The 21017-nt window shown below is 36.5% G+C and overlaps 1 long non-coding RNA gene and 1 pseudogene across 1 annotated transcript in view; one reads left to right on the top strand and one right to left on the bottom strand.

Annotated features, from left to right (window-relative positions):
- The first annotated feature begins 2695 nt into the window (after window positions 1-2695).
- On the top strand, window positions 2696-3997 carry LOC138153318 (ectonucleoside triphosphate diphosphohydrolase 5-like; annotated as a pseudogene).
- A 510-nt stretch (window positions 3998-4507) lies between these two features.
- Window positions 4508-21017, bottom strand: part of LOC138153324 (uncharacterized) — a 423036-nt gene continuing 406526 nt past the window's right edge. The window contains exon 2 of the long non-coding RNA XR_011166343.1: window positions 4508-5381. This is a non-coding gene — a long non-coding RNA (uncharacterized lncRNA). The remainder of the gene's footprint in view (window positions 5382-21017) is intronic.

Here is a 21017-nt window from a genome sequence, read left to right as displayed (position 1 = left end):
TAACCATTATGTATATAAGTATTATGCATTTTAATATGTGAACACATATATTTATGTATACACATTCATATGTATATATATACATATGTTTTCCGGGTAATGTTATTTCTGCTAATTGTAATGTTACATTATACTGCACTCTACATTGCTGTGTATTCTAATTGTGTGTGTGTGTGTGTGTGTGTGTGTAGAATCTGGGGATGTGAAAAAGTGTATAAGTTATCCTTTATCATAGAATTGCAGAATATTTTTGAAGAACAATTTGGCAATTCACAGTAAACTAAATAAATCAATTTTTGTAAATAAATCCTAAAAGTTTTTGGAAAAGAAAAGGGAACAAAAATTCCTATAGGCTGAAATATTTTTAAGGTAGGATTATATGTAATTAAAAAAAAACCCAAACAACTAGAAAACCTAAATGGTTCACAATGAGAAGGTAGTCAAATTAGTTACATTGTAAACTAAGGTAATGGAATACCATGAAGTAACTAATGCAAACAAATACAATGGATTAAAAGAAAACATGAAAATTGAAATTCAGTTCAAAAAAATTTTTAGCATATTTAGCATATATTAAGTACTTACTGGGATGCAAGGACAATAATGATGTAGCCCCTATACTCAAAAATCTTCTATTTTATTAATGAAAAACAACAGTAGATTAAGTATTTACAAAATACATGCAGAGTCAATACATATGGATATGTGGAGTTTAGAAGGAAAATGCTAACACCTGGGAAGATGGGAAATGGAGTGGGGATTAGGACTTGTACTTTGAACAAAACTAGTCATTATACAGGGAGAGGGAGAAAAGTATTCCAGGGATAGTCCATGCAGAGTTGTGGAAGCAGGAGACAAAATCTTCAGTGTAGGAGTAGAAAGCAAGAGATTTGCCTGTATTATACAGTAAAATAGTGTAAGCCACGTAAAATTATTATATTTCATAAAGACAAATTGACATCAAATTGAGATGGTCTTTAAATTCCCTACAAAAGAGTTTTTATTTTTTCAGATGGAAAAACAAAGCCAATACAGGTGGATTTTAAAAATTTTATTATTACTATTTTGCAGATGAGTTACATGGACAGATTTATTCTTAATCTCATTTTGGAAGGTATATGGAGGACAGATTGGACAGGGGAGAGAGTTGAAGCACGGCGATAAAGAGGTTATGGCAGTAGCCTGGGCAAAATGTGATGAGGGAATAAAATAGGTTGGTAGCTAGTCAAGTAAAATAAGCAGATTGAGTTAAAAGACGTTACTTCTCTGCATTCCCCACAGAGCTCAACACAGTGCCCTGAACATGTTATATATTGAATCAGCTAGAATGACTCAGTGGATAAAGTGCTGGGGTTAATCAGTAAAACCTTAATCACATCCTACCGCAGACACCCATGAACTGTGTGACTTTTGGTGAGTCAGTCAGCTTCTTTTACTTCAGTTTCCTCGTCTATAAAACTGCTATGTCAATAGCACCTAACTCATTGGGTCATTGTGAAGATCAGATGAGATAATATAGTTAAAACACTTTGCAAATCCTAGTCTTATGTAAAAGGTGCTTGTTGTTATTGTATATACCTTTTGTTTTTTGCTCTGTTTTGTTGGGGGCGGAGCGGTGTTCAATGGATTAAATTTGAGATAGATGATTCCATGGAAGAATGGCACATTTAGTATTCTAATACTATTTAAAAAGTCGGAAAATAAGGGAAAAAAACTGGGATTATTACGAGCACTTTTGCCAGTCCTTGTTTTCTATCGTCAAATTACCATCTTCCAGATCCCTAAGATAAAATGGTTCAGGGCAGACACCAAAATACCCTAAAATAATATATTTGAGGGATTTGAAATTTCTTGGGGGAAGTAGATAGTCAAAATGTATTTTCATAACATGGTGTTGATCACCAGTGCAAACTATACAAACATGAGGAAACTTCTAAGGTACACGCCGCTAAAATTAGCAGTTAAATGAGAGGTTGACACATCAATTTTCAATACAATTGGTAAAAAAAAAAAGATACCAATTTGAAATATAGAATCTTTTTGGTTGCAAACTACTGCATAAATTGAGAACTAAAAAATGAAATTAATTTATGACTTTTAATATTGCTATTGGTCTCTGCCTCCGCCGCAGGGGCTGCGGGTTGCATGGGACTCTGTGTCTCCCGGGGCGGGGCCGCCCGCGATCAGGGGGCGGGAGGCAGGAAGTGACGCAGGGGAAGAGAGGGCAAGGGAGGCGAGCACCCGGGCTTTTTTTGGGGGGGGAAGGGGTGGGGTAAGGAGGAGTTGGTGAAGGTCTCCCGGCTTGAAGAGCCCTGGACGTGAACCGTATAGTCCAGCTTAATAAATTTTTGTACATTGACAATGTGCGAAAACTGTGAGTCTGAATTTGGAATGAGTCTTAAGGGAAGAAAGGGAGCCTCTGAGACAGAAGCAATAAGAGTCACAGTCAGATGTTTGAGCATTGTAACAGGAAAGAAGCGCATCTTCCATATAGAATCCATACCTTTGCACTTGCTGTATGAGCATTCTGAGGCTCTGGAAGATTAAGTGGCTTGCCTAACTCTTATGTGTAAGAGGTAGAATTTGGACCCAGTACTTTCATGCTCCAATCCAGCACTCCTTCCACAATGACATGCTTCCTCTCCGGAAGGAAAAGGAAATCGGTAGACTGTATTTCTTTAATCTTGAAGAGAGAATGGCCACATTCTTGATTGCAGCCTTTTCCATATTAGTTTCCTGTGTTTGAGGCACTATCTTCCACAGACCAGACTTGGTTTGAAGGTGTCTTCTTGACCTCAATGTGTGCCCTCAACGTTAGCATGGACACCATGTATGCAGGAAGCACTGATACTCGAATTCATGTTTACACCTTTGTACATTAAACACCAGAACATCTTCCAACATTAGGAGGGGAAATCTTTGATTCAGTGAAGCCAGGTCTTTCTGCTTTTGCAGATTAACCAAAGCACGGTGCGGAGACTGTTTTGAAGACTCTTAGAAGTAGGCAAAGAATCAGTCTCCCAGAGCCCCTGGAGATCCTTAGGACCCCAGTGGTGTTAATAGCTACCAGAGGACTTCCTGTCCTGCCTGATCACAAAGCCCAGTCTCTGCTCTTGGAAGTAAAGATTTTCAAAAAATCATCTTTCCTGGTCCCAGAAGACAGTGTTAGCATCATGGATGAATCCTACAAAGGTATTAATATGAGCCTGGGTTACTGTGAATTTTCTAACAGGTCAACTGCATGGTCAAAACCCAAAGACTGTTGGGATTCTGGACTTGGAAGGTGCTTCCGAACAAATCATGTTCCTACCCCAATTTAAGAAAACCTTGGAAGACACCCCAAAGACTGTTTCACATCCTTTGAGATGTTCAAGAGTGCATATGAGTTCTATGCACATAGTTACTTAGAATTTGGACTAAAAGCTGCTAGAATTGCAACCCTGGGGGCCCTGGACGTGGAAGCCATTGACAGACATTCCAAAGTTCCTGTCTACCCAAGTGGTTGGAGGTAAATGGGATTTGGGGGGAGTAAAATATCAGTTTGGTGGCAGATAGGAAGGGGAAATGGGGTTTGAGACCCGCTATTCTGAAGTGCTTTAAAATTTAGGTGGTTCAAGGAAAACTTCACCAGTCAGATAAGATCTGCAAAAGTTTCTTCTATGCCTTTTCTTATTGTTATAGTAGAACTGTTGACACAGACATGATTGATTATGAAAAGGAAAGCATATTAAAAGTGAATGACTGAAAAAAAAAGCCAGGGAAGTTTGTGATAACTTGGAAAATTTTACCTTGGGCAGTTTATTCCTGTGTATGGATCTCAGTTACATAACAGTCTTATTAAAGGATGACTTTGGGTTCATGGACAGCACTGTCTTAAAACTCACAAAGAAAGTGAATAACATAGGGACTGGCTGGGTCCTGGGTGCTACCTTTCATCTACTACAGTCTCTAGACCTTTCCCACTGAGGCCCAGTACTTCTTACACAGACTACAAATGCTAATCAGTGACCTTTCCTGGAGGAGGAGTGATGGCCCATTAACATTGCTGAATGAATCTAGAATACCACAGACTAAAGACAAGCAGGCAGCTCTATGAGGAGCTAGAGATATTAGTAGATGGGATTTGACCTAGGTCCTTATGATTTTTGTTTAATTAATTAGACACACTTTGTGTGTCTAATTAATTACTAGAGTCTTAAGCATTTGAGCCTCTTTCTGTGTTGTGAAAAGACACATCAGTCAAAAAGGGTGGATTAGGAATTTGACAGTTGGGTTGGGATTCTAGGAACAAACCTTAAGAGTCAACTCTGCATCCCCAATAGCCTTCTGTGATAGTAATGGCAATTAAAGATTCCCCTGTATTGGCTTGGTTTTCAAATTGATTGTGTTAAAACCCAGAGCTTGTTAATCCCACCTGTGGGATGGACTTTTTGATGTGAAAAGAAAGTCCTGAACTGGGAGGAGCTGGTGACGTAGATTTGGAGAGACAAGAGAGAGGCGGAAGATCTTTTTGGAAGCAGCACCTCGTGGAGAGAGAGAGAGACTAAGAGAATTGCTGGTGGCCGCTTTGAATTGCCCTGGACTTTTGAGACCTGCCCCCTGAGCTGCCAAGGACTGAGGAGACATAGCTGTTTTGCTGGTACTTTGTCTGTCTGTTTTGATGTTGTTTTGCCAGATTTGTCCACAGGTGAAAGACAGTCCTTTTGTTGAAGAAGTCCTGGAACCTGGCTGTTCGCTAAGAAGCCCTGAGACTGTCCTGCAGACAGAGAGTGAATACTGTCCACTGGTGAGGGACAGTGCTGTTGTTGCAGGGGTCTGGGAGCCTTTCTGTTGGTTCAGAGGCCCTGAAGAAGGATTTTCTTGTTGTATGTTTACAGAAATCCTGGGAGAGGGCTTTGCTAATGTGTTCAGGGGTTCTAGGACTGTTCTATAGACAGAGGATAAATTCATGAAGGGACTGGCAATGTATCTTATGGCCTTGCTAAGCCTTGTCTCCCCAGGAACTAAGATTGCTGAGAACTTGCCTCGTGTCAAGATGAAGAAAAGACCTCCATTTGGGTATTAAGTGCTGTGTTTAAACTTGATGTAACTCTGGGGTAGATTCAATTGTGATCCAGGGGTGGGGAACTTTTGACCTTATGTTTGGAAACTAATCTCCATTTGAGAAGAGGGGCTTTGTGGTGGACTTAATTAAGGTATAGCCTAGGGGTGGAGAAGTATTTAGAACAGAGACTTTGTAATTGATTGAATGATTGGAAGGTCCTGGGGTGGGGTAGTACTTGGAGATTATTTAATCACACTTAGTAAATGCTGTATTTGGAATGATGTCATGTTTTGATCTTCTCTGTTCTTGGTTTGTCACTGAATAAAATGGAGAGCACCTATGCTGGTATTCTGAACCTTGGGAAGTTGCCTTTCTTTTGGCATTACATTACACCTTCAGAATCAAATTCTGGACAACCATGGGGGACCAAAGAAAACTAAAAGAAAAACCAATCTTTGGAATTCTCATCTTTTTTGAAAAATTCATATTTTTTTATGTTAAAATGATTTATTTATTTACAATCCCCTAACATGTTCAACAACAATTTTAAAAATTACTATTCAGTGATCCATCCCTGCATTTAATATGTTAAATTCAATAAACAGAACACAAACTGTATCATGGATAAATGTAAATATATACTTAAGAGTAGAGATTGATTAAGTCAAATAATCAATCAACCTACCCCACTTTAACTAACAAAACTCTCTAGTCCTGATAGGTTTATTTGGTGAGAACAATTCTGTTGAATCAATCAATCAAAGGCATTAAATTTATTCCCTGTCATGCCCTACATGTCCATTTTCTATAAAATTGCAAGCCAGGTCAGAACCAAATATTTGAGCTTCTGGCTGTTTAGACAAGACAATACTAGTCAAGCCTCTGATATGATTCCCTTAAGTGGAAAGAAGACTTGTCATTCTTCCTCTTTCCTGCTTTGATATGAAAATGACTTTGCAAATGTCAGAGAATTTAAGATTTTTTTCTTTAAATCAGCATCCTAACAGCATCATTGGTGTAGCTAACAGCAATGCTTATAACAGAATCTGAGGAAGTACTAGAGAAAGGCTAAAGGAAATTTCATGAAAATCCCCAGAAAGAGACAAAAGAATTTCCACATATGGCCTTCCCATAGACATGAGTTACCCCTTTTTGACATACGCTCTAACATTTAATCCACTTTCCCTTGTATGAAGCTGTGATGGAATGTGTTCTGAATATTGGGTGGGGGGTATTTATATTAACTCATCTTATTATACCACATTTAAAAATGTATTTGGCTGACCAGTTGATATCAATTGATAATAGGAAGAAGCACAACAATGGAGATGTGGGAGTCAAAGTACTAGAAAAACCAGCTCGTTCTAGTTTGTCCCTAGAACTTTGAGGCTAAAGACAATCTTGTTATGAGGATCCAATCTGACAGTGCTAATGAAGTACATGGTGCTTCTCTCTCCCTCCCTACTTCCATGTTTCTCTCTGTCTCTCTTTCCTTCTCCCTCCTTCTCTCTCTCCTCTTTTTCCTCTCTCCTCTCTTTCTCTGTTCCTGTCTTTCTCTCTCTCTCAGGCATACAAACACATACACAATTTTATGCATATATAAATTTTATGTGATAAACAGTTAAGAAATATGAATAGGGAAAAGGAATAGACATGAGGATGGGAAGGAGGAGTTGGGATGGAGAGACAGAGATAAAATTGGAATTGTGAAACTTTAGCCACTGAACCCATATATTAGTAGTACTTTTAAAAAGTTAAAATATTTTACATCATTTAAAATGATAATAGACTGGACTAAATTTGCTATACCATCTTTTCATTTTTATTAAAATTTTAGAGATACATTCAAACAAAATCTAACTTTGCTCTCCAGATAAGTGGAAATGGAACATGTTAGTTTTTAGAGAAAACTATCACAGAATTTCATAGAAGAATATTTTTAACTTGTGGATTTTTATGGTAAATTTTTTAAAGTTATATTTTATTTTAATGACATTTACAGATGGAATATTTTCTTGCTAATTTTCCCATAAGCCAGAAGATATTAATATAAGGACTGACTCTAAGTGGTTCCTTATTATGTATCAAAATGTTTCTAATATTTTATTGAAGTATTAGATGATAAACTTTGAGTGAGAAGGGAGCTTAGAGGCCGCTTAGTTCAACCCCCTCTTTTAACAATTTAGAAAATGTAAGCGAAGAAACATTAAATAATTTGCCTATGGTGGCTATTAAGTATCTGAGGAAGAATTTGACCCAGGTCTTTCTGACTCTTCAGTCCCATGTTTTAGATTTATGCCATGTTTCCTCATTCTTTTTCTAAGTATGACCATTTACACAAAATTGAGTGTGGGTAAGCACCATTTTAAAAAGCACAGCTTAGAATCTTTGAACAGCATATATAAGCAAATAATTTCAAATCTTCTACTATAGAATCTATAGTAATTTTGTGAAGCCTCAATTGCCCCTTTGTTTATATACGTAGTGAAAATTAAGAAAGCAAGCATGATTGAATTATATCATCCCAGAGTGTTTTCATGCAGTCTTAAATTCATTGACCTCAATTGATTACACACTCACACACACACACACACACACATATTTCACACATTCAACCTGTAAATCATAATCATCTTGTCAAAAAAAATTAAAATATGACAAAGATTTCTCTGAGATGACTCTATATTATCTTAATTAGAACTGTGGTTTGTTACTTGGTATGGTGTGGTACGCCTATAATCAAAGCCACCAGATGTGAGAGGTTGGTGGAATTTTGAAATTAGTAGTTAATGAGTTGTAGCATCCTGTGCTCCTTAATTCCAATATCTGGAGTTAAATGCAGCATTAATATGGTTAGCCTTCAAGATCAGGCCTATCGATAGGCCCTATATTCTACTCTAGGTGAAATGAAGATATTCAGTGTTGAAAGAAACAGAGCAGAAAAGTTCATATTTTAAAGCAGTAAACAATCTTTTAAAAATATTCCAGAATTCATTTTTTTCAATCCAGACTGTTGTTTTTTCCATATCCTATCTCCCCATAAAATTAGTGTAGTCCTACCATACTGTAAATTATTTTTGGCTTCTTTTATTTTCCCTTAGTTGTTGTTTGTTTAGTGACTTAGAGGATTTCTTAATGAGTGGGAAGAAGACAAAAATTAATGACAATTTGGATAGGATACAGTAGAAATGGACATGGTTGAATTTAGAGAGGACATTTAAATAAAGGAACAGATGGCTTCAGTAGAGGAACAAAGGATTTGAGATAATTTCAAATGATGAATGATCCATTTGAGGAAAAAAAATATGGTAGAAGGTAAATGGAAAGGATCACTCACAAGAAAAGTGACTAGTATTATTAAGAGTAGTGGTAGTAATAGTGGTTGTGGCAGCAACAGCAGCAGTAAGCCATTTATGGACTTTTTAATTTCACAAGATGTTTTCCTTGTAACAATCTGTATGGATAGGTAGTAATAATAGGTAGTGTTGAATGAGTTTCACCAGTATGTTATTAGAGCTAAAATACATATCTTTGCAAAACTATTCCCTATGCTTACAATACTCTTCCACTGTAGTTATATCATTTAGAACCCATAGATACATTGATAGCTCTGATCCTCAGTCTATTCAATAGAAACTCTTTATTGACTCATTTTGGCTAGTTATTAATCCTTTCTCATAGCTCCCCTAAATTATTTATTTTACTTTTTTTTAAATTTAAACTTGTTACCCTTCTATAGAATATAATCTTGAAGACATATTATTATCTCTGCCTTTCTTTCTTCAGATAATAACTGAATAGGCATTTTATACATTTTTGTTGAATTTAACTGAAAAATGCTTGGGTTAACCTTGATCAATCCTTTCTTTCCACCTTGGAAGGTGAACTATTATGGATCAGTAAAGATATGGGGAAGAAGTGATATAAAATTACGGACGTGGGTAGAAATAAATTTTTTTATTTTAATTATAGAAAGAAAATGAATGATCCCTTTTAAGAGTCTAGGTCAAATATGGGATAATTTTTGCAAGTTCATGTCCAAAATAGACAGCTTACTGAGTTAAGCCTCCTTATGCTGAAGGTTTTCTAGACTGATGATAAAAATTAATATGATGAATGTGCGTTAGGAGTTATCTAAATTCTATCTTAAGCTGTTATGTTGTTTTAATGATTTTCTAATGTCAGCTTTGAGAAAACAATTGATGGAGACAGAGCTTGAAAGAAAAGAGGGATAGTATCTTATAGAAAAAAATATAACATTTCAAGTGAGAAAAACATTATTTGTTTCTGGATAGTTAAGCTGAAAGTGGTTGAGTAACTGAAGGAAATGAAATCCCAGGTCATTTGACCAACACAGTGGAGGATTAGATATTTTGTTTGATCCTCACAACCTCTCAAAACTCCCCAAAACAAGAATTGTATGCTAGAGGGGAAGCAATTGCAGCCGTTTTTCAGGTGTGTCTGACTCTGTGACCCCATTTAGGGATTTCTTGGCAAAGATATTAGAGTGCCTTACCTTTTCCTTTTCTAGTTCATTTTATGGAGGAGGAACTAAGCAAACAGGGTTAAGTGACTTGCCCAGGGTTACACAGCTAGTAAGATCTGAAGTCAGATTTGAATTTAAGATGATGAGCCTTCCAGACTTCAGGCCCAGTACAGTATACCCTGTGCCACCTAGCTGCCCCAAGTGTAGCTGTATCACTAGTTTAATGAACCAAGAATTCTAAGGAGGTAATATGAATTAAAAGAAGAGAGAGCTTGTTCAAAATCCCAAAATTGCTGAGTCAGTACTCCCATTAGCACCCACCTCCCCCACTTTCTTGTAGAATGGCTTTATAGGACTTAGCATGGACTTGTGCTTCATAGCACTTAGGTATATACCATCCAGCAATATCCTTGTTGCTGTTACAGTCTTTGTCAAAACAACCTGCTATTGCTATCACTCCACCATTCTTTTTTTTTTATTATTTTTGAAGGGGGGAAGGCAAAGCAATTGGGGTTAAGTGACTTGCCCAAAGCCACATGGCCAGTAAGTGTTAAGTGTCTGATGCTGGATTTGAACTCAGGTCTTCCTGATTCCAAGGTTAATGCTCTATTCACTACACCATCCAGTTGCCTCCTTTCCACCATTCTGTAGTAACAAGCAAGAGAACTCAACTCAGCTCTCCCTCCCCCATCCAGTGTGTAGTAGAGTTTTAGGGAAGCTGAAGCATGTTTTTATATACATATATATATATATATATATATATATATATATATATATATATATACACACACAAATATATATATATACAAATATATGTATATATATATATGTATATAGTTAGCAACCTGATACACTGCAATAATGCTCAGCTAGAGAATAAAAGAATAGAAGGAAATGAAGCAAGGTGTCACAGCATGTGTTTGACTGCACTGAACCTGAAGGAAAGGAGACTATCATCTGTAATGACAAGCACAGAAGTAGTTCACACCTTGTCTGAGCTATTGAATTAACACCTTGTTTCAGTTCAAGTGTCTTTTGAACCTTGTATCAATTCTGTTAAGAAACAGAACATGAGGGCTGCCAGGTAGCACAGCAAGTGAGAGCACCAGCTCCAGTGTTGGGATGACCTGGAGATCGAAAACTGGGCTCAGACACTCAGCACCACACCCAGAAATAACTGGCCGTGTAACCTTGAGCAAGTTACTTAACCCCGATTGCTTAAAAAAAAAAGAAACAGAACATGTGAACCCCACAGCTTGTGAACCCTAGAACTCATGAACTCCTGCAACAAGAAGGTGAGGAGCTAAGGCCCATATATAAGGAGAATTTCCATGCTAGAGACAGCAGAACTGAGAAGAGGACTCTTGTGGTGGCAGAATCAAAAAGGAGAAAACTTGTGTTGTCCCGGCACTCTGTTTGTCTGCTCTGCCTGTGTCAATATTTATTTGTGATATTTTGTACAGAAGCTCTGGGACCATCCTGGAAGCCCTGAAAGAGGATGTTCTGGTTGTATGTTTACAGAAGTCCTGGAGGAGGGTTTCCGAGGTCCTGGGACTTTACTGATGATTGTGCTGACCTCTTGTACTTTTTTTGTGGGTCTGTGTTGATTTCTATGTTGATGATTTGTGTTGAGTTCTCAGATCTTGTTGGTGGGTATGAGTTGATTTCACAGGCAGATAGTGAATTGATGATGGTATCAGCAATGTTCATGAATATTATTGTGGCTCTGTCAAGCTTTGTCTTCCCAGAAACAGGAACTGTGAAGAACTTGAGGTAGACTGGACACTGTATACTTCAGTATGGAATGGGAACTGGATGAAGAACTGGACAAGGAGTTGGACAAGAACTGGGAGCTGCCTGCCTTTCAATCCAGGTGACAGTTGGAGCTGGGACCATGGAAGAGGAACCAAGAAAGCTGAAAGCCTACCTCAAGTCAAAATGAAAAACCTCTCTGTGGATACTGAGTAGTGACTGATGAAATTTTAATTTACTTGTGACCTAGGAATAGATGGCTTTTGTACTCTCCACTACCCCTTAAGAGGGTACTGAGTAGTGACTGATGAAATTATAATTTAATTTCACTCCATAGGTGGAGGGCTTTGACTTTTGTACTTTGTATCCCTTAAGGAGGCCTCCTTAAGGATGATTGAATTATTGAGTCACTAAATGATTGTACTTTGTTGAAAACTATGTGACCAGGGCTGGCTAGGTGGCATAGTGAATAGAGCACCAGCCCTGGAGTCGGGAGGACCTGAGTTCAAATACAACCTCAGATACTTGACACACTTACAAGCCGTGTGACTTTGGGCAAGTGACTTAACCCCAACTGCCTTCCAAAAGGAAAAACAAATCAAAACAAAACTATCTGACCACTTTGGTGAAAACTATGTGGCCATTTTAGTGATAAGTTGTTGAGCTGTGACATAGTGAGTGATGTATTTTGATTTTTTCTGTAGGAAGTTGTAACTTTGTGAATGCTGTACCTTGATTTTCTATAAATGTTTTGCCCTTGTTATTGCATAAATAGTTTGCTATACTATGTAATCAGAACCTTGAAAGCTGCACACAACAGCAGTCCTCTGCAAAGCTGCTCCTGCTTGGCTTTACAGCATCCAGCTCTGCCAGTTTTGTACCCCAAGAAGAAACTTGGAGCAGGAGCTTGAGTCACTGAAAAATGAAATCCCTAGTAAAGTTGGAAACTTGGATAGCTTTGAAAGCCAGCCTTCAGGGCTAGAACTAAAGGTGAAGAAGTCAGAAAGCAAATAACTAGGAGAATAGAAGGGAAGAAACGAAAAGCAAATTACCAGGTAATATGATTTCACTACTAGGCTTATACTTTAAGGATGATATTGATAAGAGCAAAATCCCTATACACATTAAAACATTTACAATTGCATTTTTGTGACAAGGAAAAATTGAAAACAAAGTAGATTCTAATCAATTGGAGAATGACTAAATTGTGGTATGCGATTATAATGTCATATTACTGTGCTGTAAGTAATTGCAAATATGAATACAGAGAACCATGGAAAGATTTATATGAAACAATGCAGAATGGAACAGAAAAAAAATGAGAAAATATGCATTATTACAAAAATAATCTAAATATAAAAAACATTATGAATCAATCATATGTTAATGATGAAAAATTGTTAGAACAAGTATACTCCAAAGAGGAGATATTAGAAGATACCTTTACCTCTTTCATTTGAAGAAGTGGAATATCCATGGGTTTGAACATTGAATATATTTTTCAGATTTCTTTTTATTATATTTTTTGATGTTGACTTTTTTAATCTCCCTGCTTGTTTATTTTTCTTTTTTTTTTCTTTAGAAATGCTATTTGATATATGGTATGACTTTCTGGGAGAAGGAGGTTTATAGGTAGAAGTTCCAATGATTAAAGAACTAAATATATCAATTAAATTATTTTAGCAAAAGAACAAACTAGAGAGGGAATTTATATTTCTTTAATATGGGATTATTTGGTTGTCCAGACATACTGTAAGAGGTATAAAGGGTTCCAGCAATTTAAATTGCATTCAGATATGCAGAAAATATACAGATCATCTGAAAATTCTAATAAGACTATTGCTTTGAGTCCTGAGATATTAAATGAATTGCCCATGGTCACATGAATACGATGTGTCAGACGAAGGAATTAAGCCTTCCTTTCCTGACTCTAAGGCTGACCTCTTGTCCATATTGACTTGCTGCCTGGAGGCTTCATGGAATAGCCTCTCAGCAAACTATTGAGGTTACATACATATCACATGTGAAGCTTTTTTTGAAGGGACAGGGAATGGACTTGTTATTTTGTTGATAGAGGGAACAAGCAGATGAGACAACTAGGTGAAACAGTGTATAGAGCACTAGACCTGGGTCAGGAAGACCTGAGTTCAAATACAGCCTCAGTTATTAGTTTTATGATCCTGGGAAAGTTAATTAACCTCTCCCTGACTCAGTTGTCTAAACTGTAAAATGTAGTTAATAAAAGTACCTGGGCAGCTAGGTGGCATAGTGGATAGAGTATCAGGTCTTCCATCAGGAATACTGATTTTCCTGAGTTCAAATCTGGCCGCAGACACATACTAGCTCTGTGACCCTAGGAAAGGCACTCAGCCCTCTTTGCCTCAGTTTCCTCATCTGTAAAATGAACTCGAAAAGCAAATGAAAACCATTACAGTATTTTTGCAGAGAAAATCCCAAATAGGGTCACAAAGATTCAGGTATGACTGAAAAACAACTTCAACAACAAGAAGAGTAACTACTTCATAGGGTTGTGAGGATCAAATGAGATATTTCCATAACAATAAGCACAGTGTTTGGCACATAGCTGATGCTATAAAAATTCTTATTCACTTTTCCCCTCTGTCTCCTAATTGAGGTAGGCACCTGCCTTAAAATTTATAGTTTTAGAGAACTGTCTAGGTCACTTAAAAGATAAAGTGACTTTTCCAGGGTCACAACCTTTATGTCAGAAGCAGCACTCCAACCTAAGCCTTTCTGTACCTGAGGCTGGAGTTCTATCCAGTAATCCATGTTGATTCTTTAGAGTAGTTCAAAATAAGATCTCATAGAAAAAATCATTATAAATTGCATTATTTTGTTTCAATGAAATTCATACAAAAACAGCTCTGGGACAAGTAGCTAGTTGATAACTCTGTTATATTTAATTCTCCACTTACTACAGCAGAAATGGGTCCAATGCCTGCTTTTTTAAATGAAAGTATTAAGATATAATCTCATTTTCTGTAGGTTTACTGAAAGTATGTTCAGGAGAAATCCAGTAGCTGAAAGGACAATGGACATGAAATTTACTTCCTACTATATTTTGGAAGTCTTTCATTTTACTTAGCTTGGAGATTATGAAAATTTGCTATCACAACATCTATTAAACCATGGTTCTTAAAATTTTATGGATTTATCTTATGTTTAGGAGATTTTAGGCCACAATTATGTCTGTTAATGGCCTCGCTCCATTTTAGCTTAGTTGTTGAATTTTCAAGGACATGTGGAATTTCTTTTTTTAAAGGAGGGCAATATGTTACCTGTTTATGAAAGATAGTGAGTTTCTGATGTATGTATATATGATGTACTGTCATATTTTGCAAGTTATTCAGTAGGTGCTAAATTATTGAAATATTCAGGGATATTTTGCAGAGTTCTATAGTTTTCTTCCATTTGTATTGATCAGTACATTTGGTCTACTTAAGTGTAACCATTTTATAATTTCTGGTCAAATGATTATTTGATCTTGAACATCATAAACTCCATTCTATCTATAAGCAAATCTACATAAATGTCATATTTTGCTTTTATTTTTGTTGTTGTTGTTTTGTTTCTGTATTTTTATTAATACCTTGATGATTTTGTGTTCTTTGAAGGACCTGTTAATTCCACTCTTGGATTTTGTCAAATATTCATTGTTTTAAGCACATTCTTCACACAGCTTTGATCAAAGGATTTAATGATATTTCTTAAAACGGAAGGTTACAGATTGCTCCTTGATTTCTTTTGAAAGTGTCTTACTGTTAAGATTTAAGGTTTACATTAGTGGTGCTTGAGACCCCCAAATATTGATGAGGTATAGGCTTTGGGAACCCCCTTGAATTCTCCTTGAATCTTCTCATTTGATGAGGCATTTGCCTAAGGCCATAAGCCTTTCATTATAGCCTCAGGCCCAATTTTTTGTTACTAGCCTAGCCCTCCATTGTCTGTCATCTCCAAGTAGCCCCCAGCTACTTCTCACCCTTAATCTCTTATCACTGGAGTCTGACTTCATTTGACTCCTCCTGAAGACCCTCCCCAAACTCCTCCTCTAGACTACCCCTAGATTCCTTCCACAACCTTTCTGTATATAAGACCCCAACTTGCCTTCATGAAAAAAGAAGGCTAGAGAATTATCTAGTGCAGACTCACTCTGTGTCAGATGATTCTGGCTCGCTTGCATGTACAATGCAAGCATCACAGATACTACCGAGGCTCCTTAAGAGTCTACTCATTATGGTGAACCTTTAATATATTATGCTTTTCTTTGGCTGAGAGAAGACTTAAGTCAAATTCATTAGGCAGCACCCAGCGTGTTGTATTTTGGGGTCTTGAGCACCCCTAACCCTATACCTTAATAATATCAACATGCTGGGTCCTGCTGAATGAATTCCACTAAAGTCTTTTCTCAGACAAAGAAAAGCAAAGTTTATTAGAGATTCACCATGATAGGTAGCCTAAGTATCTGTGATGTTTGTGTTTACAAGCTGGCCATAATAATCAGACACAGAGAGATTCTGAGCTAGATTAAATTCTCAGCCCCTTCATGGAGGCAAGATGAACTCTATGTCTAGAAAGATTGTGGGAGGGATCTAGGGGTGGTCTAGAGGAGGAGTTTGGGGCAGTCTTGAGGAGGAATCAAAGGAGGTCAGAATTCAGTAATGAGATTAAGAGTGGGAAATAGCTGAAGTCTACCTAAAGATGACAGATAATGGAGGGCTAGGCTAGTAAGAGTAAGACATTTGGGCCTACCGTGTTTCCCCGATAATAAGACACTGTCTTATTTTTTTTTTTGGACAGAAAAACACCAGAGGGCTTATTTTCAGGGGAGGGCCTATTTTAATGAACATTGAGAGCAATTTTAATAAACAGGTAAATGTGAACAAAAAAATGTACCTTTATTCAATAATGAATTCAATAAAGAACAGGATGACGCGCTCACTACTGCAGCTCTGATTGGATGCAGCTCGGAGCGCGGCATGCGTTTCACCGGGGGGGAGGGGGGGGGAATGGTGCATACAGAGGGTACCATAATGTAGTGTATAGAGCAGGGGATCACCTTCACTACAGTAGCAATCTCAATAGGGCTTATATTTGGGGGAGGGCTTATTTTAGAGGAATCTTACACAGTAAGGGGAGGGCTTATTTTCGGGATAGGTCTTATTATCGGGGAAACACGGTAGCTATAATGAAAGGCTTATGGCCTCAGGCAAATGCCTATCAAGTGGGAAGATTCAGAGTTCGAGGGGTTTCCCAGAGCCTGTACCCCATCATTACTAGCTGGAGCACAGAGATCTTTTTCAGAGGCTCATCTCCATCCATTGTTTCCATTTGACTTCCACATTTAACCCTGAAGCCTCTTCTTTATTTTTTTCTTTGACATCATTAAGACATTTGTTGGATTTAGAATCAGATGATGAAAGTTCAAATCATGTCTCAGTGATGTATTTCATCCAGTCTAATTTTATGGATAAATTTAATTCTAATGATTCTTCTATACTCATTGGTGATAGACTAAGTTGTTTACTATCAACAAAAAGTAATATAGGTAACACATGATTGTGGAACGGAGTCAAAGACTTTGTGATTACTTCATCAGATTTGTTTCCAATTTTCTAAAGTTATGTAATGTGAGCATCTGTGTTTTCAGTCTACATACATATCCTTGGTTTGCCTACTTACTATCATCTCTACAGAAGCTTGGCTATCATGTGGTTTATTGCATACGTGATCTGTATTGTTGTGTATGCTGATAGCAGATCATAAAGAAACATCCTATTTCTTCAGTCCTTATATCAAATTAATTATCACTAAAGTCCTAAGTAGAGCTAGCCGGCAAAATCATGTTATCTGGTCTATTTCTTTGAAAATTAGGAGCAGTTTTTCCACAGCAACTGGAATACTAACGCAATCAATGGTATCACTAGAGGCCATTTTGCTAGTGTTTCACATTTCTAGGTTTCAGTTCTTCACAAATATTATATATCCCTCTTAGGGAAAACAAAGTCAAAACTTGCACACCACCCTGGCATAGTATTGCTCTACTTTCCTGTTTTGTACTCAACCCACCCCTCAGGCATTAACAAGGGTTTGGCCTTTAAAGGAATGAGGAGAAGGAAAAAGAGGCAAGAGATGATGATGTTGAGAACTTCAAAATGCAGCCATTTTTCCAGTATTTTTGATTAATACTTCAATAATTTATTTTTTGATGAGGACAGGTAGGAGATGAAATGTAATGTCAGAAAATTAGCAAGTTAATTTAGAAGGAGCATAGAGTGTATGTAGAGGAATATTGTGAGGAAAGTCTAGAAAACCAAGGTCAGTTTGTATATCATCATAAGAACAAGGTGGAGCCCTTGAAAATTTTGATTGATATGACTATATATCCACATTAAGAATATAAATGTAGCAGCTTTGTGAGACACAGATTAGAAATGGGAATGTCTGAATGAAAGGAGACTGATTAGAAGTCTCTTTACTGCAGTAGTTCAGAGATGATAAAAGGCAGAACCTGAGTGGTTGTGCTATAAAGTAGAAAGATGCAGAGAGATGTCAAATATTTTTAGGAGATAGAGTTGACCTTATTGATCACTCTCTTCTTGATACTCTCTTCACTTTAGATTTTTATAACACTACTCTGTCCTGGTTCTTCTCCTACCTATCTGACTGCTTCTCGTTTTCTTTTGTTGGATGTTCATCTAAGTTATGCCTAATAGTGAAGTGTTTTCTTCTATACAGTATATCTTATTTGTAAATAGGAGTTTTCATAAGTCCCTTCACCTCTCTGTTAGATTTTGAGCTCCTTAAGAACAGGGCTGTTATTTGCCTTTCTTCATATCTCCAACGAAAAAGAAAGAGAGAAAGAGAGAGAGAGAGAGACAGAGAGAGAGACAGAGAGAGACAGAGAGAAACAGAGAGAGAGAGAGAGAGAGAGAGAGAGAGAGAGAGAGAGAGAGAGAGAGAGAGAGAGAGAATGTCTCAAGTATTATCAATATAAGACATTTCCAAGAAAAACATATTATTCATTTACAGACAACAATGGCTTTAATGGAAGTAGACTACCTTATTTAGAATCAATCAATAGTTACCATTGACAGGTTTTAATCACAGCTCTTTTTGAATCAAAACATTTGCTACTGACATAAACACAATTCCTTTACGTAAAACATTTTTGCTGCACATTCGTACAGTTCAACATATCTATATAGAAAACATAAAATTACTATATATGGTAATTATCTGTTGTAGTGCAATTTTCTCAGGACCTATTTGATTTTCAGCCGAGACCTATCATTAGCCCATGAAATTACTTTGTTAAGAGAACTGCATAAAATCTGCAGTAAACCAATTGAGCTGTAAACAGAAAAGTCAATGTTGGTGCTTTTCAGCAATAAGGTCATCAATCCTTCTATACCTCAGAATGCCTCCATGGGAGGAAAAAAAGCCCCAAGCCTCAAAATAAAGAAAATTGACTTTTAAGCTAGTTTTTATAGGTACAAAATCTGAACATAGTACTGTGAATTCAGTAGTTTTTTATAGTAAAAAATTTGATAAAGAATACAATTTAAAATGAAGGAAAGGAAGAATTACATAATCAAAAGAAATATAAATAATTTAAGTAAAAGCAGGTATCCTTTCCCCACATTATTTAGATATCTTCATTTTGTAACAAACTTTAGAGTATCTTATAAGAACCAGAGAAATCACAGATTTGTTAGAAATCTTGTTTCCCTTCCAATAAGGTCAAAGTAATAGGAAACAATACTAAAGGCCTGGAATGATGCAGAGACCCCCTAAAGCAAGAACTCAAGATACCAATTAGGAAGTCATGGTGAGATTTTCAGATAATCTGAACATCCCGGTGGCAGACTAGACATTTTCTCTGATCACCATGACCTTAACCTCTACAAAACAGAAATTATGCACCAAAGATAAAGCAACTTCATCTGTTTCCATTGTCTATAGTGTATAGAATCTAAAACAATTAAAAAAAATTATTGAACCCCAAAGTGGCACTTACTGATCCAGAGTACACTCACCACCCGCCTGAGTTTTCTTCTTTTTGAATTGTTTGGTGCTTTTGCAATCTCAGCTCCCCAGTATTTCTTATTAGTTATTTCATGACTTCCTTCCCTCCTCTGATTGTGGTTTTCTCAGGGGAATATCTCACACTTTGTTGCTTTTAGATCCAGCTACCAAAGAAACCTCAATCAAAGGGGAGGGCATAAGGAAATGATTCAAAGACCTTGAACATAAACAGATAAATCAACAGAGTAAAAAAAAAAACAAAACAACTAACAGCAAAAGGAAATGTGGCCTCCAAATACAGTAGATGAATTCATGCAGCTAGGAATAAACAATACAAGATAAATGAAAATGATCCAAACTGATGAAATAGAGTATGCTATGGAATTAGAGAACATGGAAACTGAGTATGGAATCCCTGAATGGTTTAAAAAAAAAGAGAGAGAATTATAAGAGCAGAATGTATCTGTATAGAACAAAAATAATGAAAAGGATAGAAAAAAAACCCTTCAATCTTCAATGAAAGCTTCATCAAAAAAAAAAAAGGAAGAATAGATGGAAAATACCCAGATTTAAAGAAAACCCTGGAAAAGAAAAATAACATTTAAAGAAATATTCTCACTATGCAAGCAAAGCATACTGATCAGAGACAACCTAAAGATCTCATCCAGATAGACATGTCAATACAAAAGAAACTTAATACCATAATAAAGGAAAAATTAAAATAGAATTGCACAGAACTTAAAAAAATATTTACTTTTATTTCATTATTTTTAAATTAATTACCTTAAATTCATTCATTAATTTTAATTAATTTTAATTTATTTCTTTAAATATTTCCCAACTACATTTAAAAATACATTTTAAAGTATTGAGATACAAATTATCTCCCTCCCTCCTGCCCCTATTCTTTCCTTGAGAAGGCAAGCAATTTGATAATGATTATGCATGTGAAGTCAGGCAAAACATTTCCATACTAGCCATATTGGGGGGAAAAAAACAGATACAAAGAAACAAGAAAAATAATGTATAAAACTATGATTCAATATACATTCAGAACTGATCAGTTGTCTCTCTGGAAATAGATTGCATTTTATTATCTCAGGTCCTTCAGAACTGCCTTAGATCATTGTCTTAATAAGTAGCTGAGTACAGTTCTTATAATGCACATATGAACATACACACACGCATGTGTGTGTATTGGTACAAATAAGTCATGTTCCCCTTCTCTTTGATTTCTTTAGCATACAGACCTAGTATTTATATTATCGGATCAAAGGGCATGCACAGTTTTATGGACTTTTGGTTATAGTGCCAAATTGTTCTCCAAAAATGTTGGAATAGGTCACAGTCCCACCAAAAGTGCATTAGTATTCCAATTTTTCCACATCACCTCTAGAAATCAATATTTTCCTTTTCTGGTATAATAGCCTATCTGATAGGTGTGATATGATATCTTAGGAATGTTTTAATTTTAATTTCTCTAGTCACCAGTGATTTAGAGCATTTTTTAAATGTTACTATTGATAGCTTTGATTTCTTCTTCTGAAAACTTCCTGTTCATGTCCTTTGGCCATTTATCAACTGGGAAATGCTTCTTATTTTTATAAATTAAGCTCAATTCCCTATATAATTGATAAATGAGGCATTTATCTGAAAAAAAAGTTTGATTCCCCCCCCCCTAATTTCTTG

The sequence above is a fragment of the Petaurus breviceps genome, unplaced genomic scaffold, assembly GCF_028583685.1.
Source record: "Petaurus breviceps papuanus isolate PSGF00001 unplaced genomic scaffold, PetGlider_PUasm1.0 90977, whole genome shotgun sequence".
NCBI lineage: Eukaryota > Metazoa > Chordata > Mammalia > Diprotodontia > Petauridae > Petaurus > Petaurus breviceps.
Note: the sequence above shows the minus strand (reverse complement) of the source record. Positions and strands in the feature narration are given on the sequence as shown.